We start from the raw sequence: 7898 nt of genomic DNA, 5'->3' as shown, positions 1-7898 counted from the left end.
GAGTAGTAAGGCATTGATTTAAGACATTTCACTTTACAATAGTGGTCTTATCCTTCACGATCAAGAGTGCAGTGTCTCTTGTCAGCGTCAGCGACTCTGATAAGCGTATTGTCGTCAAGCAGTCATGTAACCTTTCTGCATGTTCCTTTGCCTTTTTTTAGATCAGGATTGATAATTCTCATCATTTCAATTATTCAGACTGCTTATTCAGCTTAAGTTTTATTTTAAGTTTTGGCTGATATAGTAACCAATTTTCTTCGGGCGTTCTTTTTAAGCTCGTGAATCTAGCTATCGAACGTGCTTTAGATAGAATTTCGAACAGTACCGATTATTTCATCCATGAAGTAAGTATGCTCTGGTTCCATCATCGATGACACATTAGAAGTTTGAAGTAATTGTCAATCGTATCACCCACACTAAGATAGGTGTTATTTAGAATAAAATTTTGAATGAATTTTGGGAGCCTTAAACATATTCTAATTGTTATGAATATTTACATTACGTCTCCTGAAACATATAATATTAGCAGCAGCATCTATATGCAAATGACCAAGGCGACTGCCCGATATGACATCACAGCAAGGCTAGAAATGTTACACGTGTTCAGAGAAGCACGTATTAGAGACGTGATCGAGATACGAGAAAGCGGAAAAGAACGTATTCGTTACCTAGATGATTCGAGACGTATTTAAGACACAAGAGAGCGGGGAAATACGTGTTCGGGACATGATAGAGCGGAAAAGGTGTTCGAGACACAAGTGTCCACAGACGTGGAATTCAATCTTATTCGTGATGTGTTGGTGACGAGATAGAGAGAGAGAAGACAATAAGTTACACGTGACTTGAGAATGTAAAATTATGTGTTTTAATATTTAGAAAAATGCGTTGTTGAAAATACCAGATATAAATATTTTTTGTTTCCTTGCAACGAAGTCTACAACGTGTGTGTTCAGACTAAATGTAATGACAACGTTAAAATGCGTACAATGTTACATAATCAATGGCAATGATATTTAAATCGTAATCATGACAGACTAATGCAAATGCTATTAAAAATGTAAGAATGACAGACCAACGGAACTGCTATTAAAAATGACGCATGACGCATGTCTAACCGCTCGCCGAGCACCACATCTTAAGAATATAATGAGACATTTTTTGTTAATTCTGCTAGTTCAGAAATGAAAAGGCTATTTAAGTTAAGATGTGATAATTCTACAGACAAATCAACGGAAAAAGAATTAAAACAACTGAAGATTATTATTTTTCTTCTTTACTTCTCTATGTTTCCTTGAGAAAATTACACGAAATAGTTACGAGCTATTATTCTCCTTGTGCTTATGAAAAATAGTCCCATGATTACATCATTATAATTCAGATGACATAATCTGATTAAAATAAGCTTTGCGTTATTTACAACGAAAACACAAGAGACATTCTCCGTTTTTGCATTAATTCCATTCTAAAAATGATAACAAGAAATTCTGCTAACATTAGAATTTGATTTTTACATTTCGATTATTTGAGGAGATTACTTTTTCACGGATAATTTTTTTTTTTAAATTCTAAATTACATAATATTATTATTAGATGTGTTCGGGATTTTGGCAACTTGATTTACCATTATGATTCCTATTTTTATTTCAAACAAAACACGGGGTTAATGGGTGGGAAATTAGTCTAACAAATGATCCCGGCAGATACTATAGAAATTGTATTAAATTATGCAACAATATCCTTGTCAAATTGATGACACCTAAAAATAATGACTCGTGAATCGCTTGCAATGGTCTTGTATTGGTGACACAAATGATTATATATGTAATGATGGGAATTGAATGTGAAAATCATTTGTTTATAAAACAAATGGAGAATTTATGAAAAAAAAAACACTAACATCAAATAATAAATGTATGGTATGATATTAATTAGCAGGGTTACCGGATGTTGTCCGGTATTAACACTGCATGTATTTTTATTGCCGTCTAAATCGGTGAAATCGCCTATTTTTAAATCAAATCGATTAGTTGCCCGCTCTAGTTGGGGACCCATCACTATACACCCGAAAAAAGCTTCACATGCCTCATCGCAGTGATTTATTAGCAATGCTTTGTAGTCTACATTGCACTGTAGAGAATTTAGTGTTGATTTAATAAAATTATTTTTATATATAATGGCATTAATAAGGGTTTAAAATGCAAATATGAAGTACAATGCTTCAATTGTGCTCTAAACAAATATTCATTCTGAACGCGTCCCTGTCATATCAAAGAACCTACTATGGATTTTATATGCATATCCATACTGCTTGTGCCTGTGAGAATGGCTTGAATTTAAGTGTAAAATGAAAAAGTCAAGTATCATGGTGCAGTTGTGCTTTAAAACAGAAACATTCATTTCGAACGTGTCGTGTAATATAACAGAATCTAACTTTTATTATTATTATTACTTTCGACTTGTGTGGTAATAAAACTTCTCAAATAGGCTTATGATTTTAGGCTGTGTAAGGTGTTAACTTAGGTCAAAATCGTCTGTCCTTCTTTCATCGGATGTTTCGATTATCGATACTTATCGAATACATTCCGATACAAAACCTATCTAAGAACACTGTCAGGCACATAAAGTATCTTCGTGTGAAATTTTATAAAAAAATGACACATCCATTTTCGAGTCCATAGGGAATTAACTCAACCATACACTCACACAGAAACACACACACACACAAAGTTTTTTTTATATAATAGCAGATACATTAACAGTAAAAATAACACACTGGACAACACAATTTTAGTTTTCTAAGACTATTTATGATTATTTGATTGAGCTGATTCCGAAAATCAAATTCATTTTTTCTCATCAAATCAATTTGTTGAGATATTTGCTATTTTATAACTTTTTTCCTTCAAATTAGGTGTTTAGCCTCCTTGTTTTGGTCTCATTATCTCTCTTTAAGTTTCTCTTAACTAAAAAGTTACTTTCTTCCTAATTTCCTCTTCCGGTTGAGTTTTGCATTCTTTTATCAACCACTGACGACACAGCACGCCTATTTCTTCTTTATTCGCTCTATCCTGTTTTATTTAATTCTTCTTCTGGACAATGTGCTTGTTTATTCTATCATATAACGTGACATTTCTATGTTGCATTTATTTACGAACTTATTCAGTCTTTCAATTATTTTAACTTCTCTACTTTCCTACCCTCCTAGGTTGTTACTGTTTTTACTTCCTCATAGCCGTCATTTTTCTCTTTTATTTCTTACTTTTTCTCTTTAAATAAATATACCTGTTTATTATGTACTAGTCTTAAGTGTCGTTAAATTCTGAAATAAATTATCTTACTGTGAAGCGAAGGTGTGTGTGACGAGAGTACATTGGGCGTGTTTCTATATATATTCATGATTACAATTGTAGGCTATTATTGTGATGTATGTTTATTGCATATGCCATCATAAACCTTAAAGTAAAAGTCAAATTTGCTATACAATGAGGTATGTAGTTTGTAAGAAGTGGACACTGAGTAGTAAATAGGCCTACCGCTTGTGGCGTGCATGTGTTGCTTTCTGGGTCAAAGTAAGGCTTACTCTCTTAATGTGAGAAATTCATTTATAAGTAAGACAGGAAAAATTATACTGCATTATTTTTCGTTGCAGATTTTTGGAGCAATAATTAAGCTGGGCTACATCATCTCCTAAGCGACGTTGTTTAAATAATCAAAATGTTTCAATCCAACAGGAAAGGGATCAGAGAATTTGTGAAGTGTGCTTATCTTGCTTACATCAATGTAATGCTGAATGATCAAGATAAGGCATGGGCACACTATGCATGGAAGAAACATGTGTAGCATCTTCGACAAAAAAGGATAGAAAGTCACTCTGTTTTTGTATTCCAATAGTCTGGCGTGAAGCGAAAAAGATTTTTATAACTGCGATTTCTGTGCAGTCAAAACGAAAGGAATGAACAGGAAGAACAGGAATTCGTTGGTTTATCCAAGCCTCAAGTCTGCAATTAGGCCAATTCCACACTGTAATGAAATTCCTCTTCCAGTGTTTAAAAGCTTGCCAGAATTAGAATTGCCTGGTTCTGAAGAAGTGAAGCTACTGTTTTAGATTTCGGTTTTCCCCTTTCTCTACTACCATAGTTTTTTTTTTTCGAAGATAACTTTATGATCTGAATTGAGATCTCAACCGTTCAAAATAATCTTCTGAAATTTTAGCTTCAAGACTCATAGAAAAACATTTTATTCGGCCTGAAACTCTGATAACCTTCTATAGAAAACACCATGTTGAAGTCTTGACACATTTCGCTCATGAAAACTGAATGACATATTGCAAAAGTATTATTCTAAAGATTGGCGCTTTTTTGTCGATTGTTCCAAAAATAAGTCTAAAATGTGTTCTTCTTCACAATGGCAACTTATATAGATCAGTTCCTCTAGGCCATTCAACAACCCCTAAAGAAAAATATGATGAAATCAAATTTGTTCTCGAAAAGATGTCATACAGACAGCACCAACGGATCACATGTATCGATTTTAAAAATGGTTGGATTTCTTCTTAAGATACAAGGTTGATACACCTAATCCCCTTGCTTCTTTTGTTTGCGGCATAGCAAAGTAAGTATAGAGCACTGGATAAAAAAGATTGACATGTGCGCAGTGGACTGATTCTTCGCTTTCTTAATGTTCTGGTTTCTCCTTGAGTGGAACGTTCCAAAATTATGTTTCTCTCCTCTTCACATAAAGCTTGGCATCGTGAAACAGTTAGTGAATGCTCTCTAGAAAAATGGCGACTGTTTCAAATATATTTGCATGACATTTTTAGGCATAATCATAAAGAAATTAAAAGCTGGAGTTTTTATGGACCTCAGATTCGGAATTAAATAAATAGCGAAAATTTCTGTAATTTTATGAATCCTGCAGAATTCCGTGTTTGGACGGTGTTTACGAATGTAGTAAAATTCTCCTTGAGAAAAATTTAGGCGCCCAAATACAAAGTACTGGTTGAAACATTACTCACGAGTCTCAATCAACTGGGTACAAATATGAGAATAAAGTCATAATTTCGCACAGCTACCTTGTCGATTTTCCATAAAATCTTGGTGAAGTGGGTGAAGGGAGCGCTTCCATCAAAATGTCAGCGACATGTAAATTCGCTATCAATGGCGTTGAGATGCTACCATGCTTGTAAACTACTATCAATCGCGATGCCGGATGCCCTCATTCTAGAAAAAACGTCCATTAATGGATTATGATGACTATGCTAAGCATTTTTTCAAGCTTTAATTGTGAATATTTTGGCGGGATTTCATAAATATGTGTCTTAAAGTTACATAAAAATATTGTTTTTGCGATTTTCCTGTTTTTATTGTAGCTATCGGCTTCCTACATAGTATACCCTAGCTGAAAAATTAGACCTGATAGAAATAATGACAGCATTCCTGGTGTATTTTTGTTCAGCTGAATTATTCTTTACTTCTTAGGCATTCCCTTATCGCTGACCGCCAAATATAGAGTTTCCCTTCTATAATTTTCACATAAACAAATGAATCATTGCGAATGTTGATTAGGTATTAAAATTTGGAAGCAGAAAACAAAAATGTAAAGCAAATCATTGATTCATTCAAAAAGAAAAAGCATGATATTCACAAGATATGAAATAAAAATTAAAATGTGATTCGTGCAACTGTTGCGTCGGTGATGTAACGGTAAGTATGTTTGTCTCCCAAGCAGACGACCCGGGTTCGATTCCCGGTCGACGCATATTTTCGTTTTCTCACTTACTGCTATTGTCATATTAATAATATGTTATTTAAGCAAGTGACAAAACCCGTTTCTACTTTCTGGAAACCTGCATCACTGTTATCGACGGAGCTGAGTAAATCATCGTAAACAATGTAAAAAAAAATAGATTAAAAGTATATTCTTAAGTTGGTCTTCTTTTTTTTACATTGCAAATTGCACAATTTCAATTAGTAAACTGCAAATCATAATTCATAAAAATAAATTCATTCCATATGTATTCTCAGTAATTACTGCATTCAATAGTTTTTTTTTCTGTTAAACCGCGTTTTTCATACTAATCCTCTGGCCTTTTTGGGGTAGAATTGAAACAGCCATCTTCAGACAATGTTCACCTTATAATAAACCTGAAGGTCTTCTATACATTAGAAGTTAACATTGCGTGCTCGTAATTTGTACAACTCGTTTTTTTCTACATTAAGAAGTATCTCATTAATGTATAAAATATATTTAGATAGACTACTTCCTTGTACAGGTATTAAATCTGTTACATTACGTAAACCTTGACCATCTTCCTTTCTAGGTAGATACAATCGGGATGCGTTTCCTTCCTTTGCAAAACCTCCATAAATTGTAAGCATTTTCTTAGTTTGAGCGTACAAATATGTTATTATGTATAACAGCAATATATCAAATGATACATACTGCTCTCCCATAAATAGCATAGATTTAGTTCCAGCTGTAGAAGTGAGATTTAAGAATAACTATTACTTTTCTGTTGTTTTTCAAACTCATGTCTGGCTTTCATATATCATGAGGAAAATGCGATCGAAATTAAATTTTCAATTTATGAAATACGATTTGAAGTTAACTTGAAGTTAAGTTTGTATGTTTGAGAATATTTATGGATCCATAAATTGGCTTTCATGTCAAATGCCTTCTTCTAATCTACCCAGCAAATAACTAGTTTTTAAATGCTTCGTGTGCAATTTCACAGGGTCATTTTTTTCGATCAGAAGCTAATCTTTATGTTAGATTGTTTGCTACCTTAAAACACAGAAAAATTCTTGAAGATTGTTCGATGATTATTATTAATTACGAAATTGTATTTCGTAAATGATATTTTAGGAATGTTGTTATTGTTATTTGAGTTTAAGTCAGAGATATTGTTTATAGTTAAAGTTGAGGGTTACAAAAAAATCTGTAAGAATTCGAAACTCTATGGACCAAATTAGATGGAAACAACGTGATTTGATATTCATATGTTTGCACGCGTGATGAGTGACGTCATAAAGATTAAGTTAATTTAATATAGGGTAAAGCCTTATGGAGTTGAGATTCGAGGATCGAAGAGAGAGGATCGCTTCGAGACGCTGGAAGCAGCGTCAAGAGAAGTTTTCATGATTTAGTAACGTGGTATTTGTTGTTCTTAGAACGTATTCCGGACATGCATAATAAATGTATATTTGTCTTTTAAATCAGATCTTCGTGTTTGTCTTTACAAGGTACGTAATTTTTTCGTGCAATCACCAACAAAAGGAACATTATGCTCTCCTCATATATGTGCGGGAAAAAAAAACAAATTATTGAATATGTGTCAATTTTAAGTGAATAAAATATTAGAATAAAGTATTGTGTCATTGAAATGTTGAGAAAAATGAATATATATATATACAAACGACCACAATTTGAAAATAATGTATTTGTTTATCAAAATGGTTGGTTTTAACTGCAAAAGAGAAAGAATGATTATTAAAAGTTATCAAGAAAAGGCGAAAACAAGAGAAAGGTCAATAAGGACACACACGCACGATGAAAAGGTTGTTTAAATTTCTTGTTGGATGTTTTGAATGACTGTCAATCATAATTTCTAAACAAGCTTCTGGTGATAGATTTTGTGTGCTATTGGATTTAATTATTATTTATTTGCAGGAAGAATTTGGAGCATAGATATATTTGTAGTTTATAGATAAAGACACTTAGATTTTTTATGTCTAGAAGGTCATATTTTGCAATGCGTCATTCATTTTTTCTATAATTAAAAATTGTTAAGGCATTTTTAATGTATGTAAACTTATTTGTCTTCCAGAAACTACAAACACCATATAGATATAAAATAATTGTTTTTAAAGCGGGCTATATAGTTAAAATCAAGATTTTTT

At 32.8% G+C, this 7898-nt stretch overlaps 1 non-coding gene across 1 annotated transcript; it reads left to right on the top strand.

Moving 5' to 3' along the window:
- The first annotated feature begins 5685 nt into the window (after positions 1 to 5685).
- Trnag-ccc (transfer RNA glycine (anticodon CCC)) lies at positions 5686 to 5757 on the top strand. The gene has a single exon. It is a non-coding gene; the product is annotated as a tRNA-Gly (tRNA).
- The last annotated feature ends 2141 nt before the right edge of the window (positions 5758 to 7898 follow it).

Source organism: Euprymna scolopes, chromosome 3 (assembly GCF_053919585.1).
Source record: "Euprymna scolopes isolate OS-2025 chromosome 3, ASM5391958v1, whole genome shotgun sequence".
Taxonomy (NCBI): Eukaryota; Metazoa; Mollusca; class Cephalopoda; order Sepiida; family Sepiolidae; genus Euprymna; species Euprymna scolopes.
This window is presented reverse-complemented; position numbering and strand designations above follow the sequence as displayed.